The sequence below is a fragment of the Mastacembelus armatus genome, chromosome 20 (genome assembly GCF_900324485.2).
Source record: "Mastacembelus armatus chromosome 20, fMasArm1.2, whole genome shotgun sequence".
In the NCBI taxonomy this organism is placed as follows: Eukaryota; Metazoa; Chordata; class Actinopteri; order Synbranchiformes; family Mastacembelidae; genus Mastacembelus; species Mastacembelus armatus.
The window spans coordinates 10,484,511-10,486,619 of NC_046652.1; the positions used below are offsets into that span (position 1 = coordinate 10,484,511).

The 2,109-nt window shown below is 39.5% G+C and overlaps 1 long non-coding RNA gene across 1 annotated transcript; it reads right to left on the reverse strand.

The window, feature by feature from the left end:
• Window positions 1–433: 433 nt before the first annotated feature.
• Window positions 434–1,120, reverse strand: LOC113121444 (uncharacterized). The gene is made up of 3 exons (XR_003294729.1): window positions 984–1,120; window positions 757–898; window positions 434–650 (listed from the first exon to the last, which is right to left on the reverse strand). It is a non-coding gene; the product is annotated as an uncharacterized LOC113121444 (long non-coding RNA).
• Between the last annotated feature and the right edge of the window lie 989 nt (window positions 1,121–2,109).

Genomic DNA, 2,109 nt, shown 5'->3' on the forward strand with positions numbered 1-2,109 from the left:
GGATTTCCTCTACTTAGAAACTTGTTACAGAAAAGCAAGCTTCTTTTTTGAAGTACATATGTCGTTCATTACTTGCATTGAGCATGTTGTTGAAGAGTCTTTATGGCTAGAACATACAAGTGTGATCATTTCAATCCATAACCTTTAGCTCCTTTATTCAAGCAAATATGATTCAAAAGGCACACTCAGCAGAGAAATTCTCCAACAGCAAACAGTAGAAACAGCATGTAATTATTAAAAACCAAATACATTGTCGTGATTCTTATTCCATTATCAGAACGTGGAATATTATTGTCATTTAATTACTAAAAAGAGCAAATGCAACATCTAATTTACTGATAACTGAAAATGTATCCTAAGCCCACATCAAACTTATATGTTGGTTCTTGTAATAGTTTCTCTACTGGATTCAGTGTTTTCTGGCTGTGTGTCGGTTTCTGGCTCAGGCTGCTCCGCTCTGCCTGCAGGCCGCCCGGCGGCATGTGATTAGCCGACTTCTTCCTTAACATCGTCTGTGTGCTCTGAATCTGATGCTGTTGGTTTTGCAGCAGTATCACCTGTGACCTTCTCATGTTTCTGCACGTTGAGCTCCTTATTTTTGTTCTTCTTGTCTTCATTCTTTTCCACTGGAAGAGACTTAGTTGCAGATTCTGCAAAATGGCAATCATTAGTAAACATTAGACAAAATTGTTCCTTACTGTGACGTCTCAGACTTCACAAACATGTCATACACGTAATTCCTTTGAGCGCTCTCACCCTTTCCTTTCTGCATGTTCATTCCACTGCCTGTGTTTTTCATCTTTTCTTTCGGAGTGTTTGGGCCAAACACAACATTTCCTTCAGCATCGGTCCAATATGAAGTCACTCCCAAATCAGGTGTCCCCTCTATGACTTCCAGCTGAAAGGAGACATTCGTGAGTTCATTCGTGTAATTAAAATCGACCATCACACCATCAACCAAAGAAGGATGTTCCAATACTTACCCAAGATGTGAAACGAGGTCACATCTACTACTGATGGCAAAAGTAATCTAGAGTACGAACAATGAAAACTTGCATTGTGTACTATATGGAAGTACTATTCATACCATCCCATTTAATGTGTATTTACCTGAGATTGTAGCTTTTGTAAATCCTCTAAATATAAGCTTACTAAAAAAAAATGTTTGACTCGACTTATTACAGATGGCCTCTTTTCTGGAGACTTTTCCTGACATATGAGACACCAAGTCATGAAAATGTCCTAATTTCATTAGGAAATAATTTTGACCTGTACCTATAAATACATGTACCTACCTGTAAATTATACTTAACCTGTCAACAGATTGATAAAAAGCAAAAAGGGCAAAATTCCTACAAAAGGGTTCCTATGGTCCCCATTCCCCAGTCATCTATGTCTGATAAAAGCCAATGTGTTTTAAACCAAATGCCACCAGTTGCAGAGTTTAGAGAATGAGCAGGCTACAAGCATGGGATTACTCAAATTACATCACCTGAATAACGTTTCTCAGACTTAAAAACAGTCCTGCAGAGCGGAAGAGGAACTGTACAGCTGTTCTCACAGGCAGTGGATGGCAAAATGACTTTGGTGTGACAAATATGTGGAATGTCCCTTTAATTCTTTGTGTGTTTTATAGACACTGTCAGTCTGCATCATCTATTATTGCCGGTCAGTGAACTTTAAAAAAGGTCTGAACCTGCTTATCCACATGTGCTCTAACAAAATTTGTTGTGTCAGCTGATTCCATGCAGAAGGAGAAAGGTTTCTCATGTAGTAGTCACCATAGACAACGAGGGGATTAGTTTTCTCTCATTTGCACTTAGTTGAGCTTGATTCTGTTAAGTCAGTGCTCATCTTGAGATAAAGGTCAGATTATTTTTATATCCCATGCATCATCGATCAAGCCCACCTAAAGCACAGTACAATACAAATGTTTGGCTCAGGGTTGGGTTACAGTGGAGTGGAGGTGGTCTCCATGCTGGTGGTTGATCCTCAGACTGTCCAAGCCTACTGGGAGTGAAAAAGGGTTTGTCGACAAAGACAAGAGAGTGAAAAGTGAAAGGTGCAGGGCTCAAACCAAAGTGAGACAACACAAAAAGGAGCAGGCAG